Source organism: Eimeria mitis, genomic scaffold (genome assembly GCF_000499745.2).
Source record: "Eimeria mitis Houghton genomic scaffold, Emh_scaff1108, whole genome shotgun sequence".
NCBI lineage: Eukaryota > Apicomplexa > Conoidasida > Eucoccidiorida > Eimeriidae > Eimeria > Eimeria mitis.
This window is the reverse complement of record NW_013567629.1, coordinates 15,165-15,365: the sequence shown is the minus strand read 5'-3', so window position 1 is coordinate 15,365 and position 201 is coordinate 15,165.

Sequence of the window (201 nt, the reverse complement as noted above, 5' to 3'; positions counted from 1 at the left end):
AACAGCAGAAGCAACGGCTGCAGCAGCGCAGCAAGTCGTATGGGTGCCAAGCAGCAGCAGCAGCAGCAGCAGCCAATGCAGCAGCAGCAGCAGCATTCAATGCAGCAGCAAGTGCAGCAGCAAGTGCAGCAGCAAATGCAACAGCAACAGCGGCAGCATACTCAGTATAGCTCTGAGAATTGTGAGGCGCATCCGTACCCT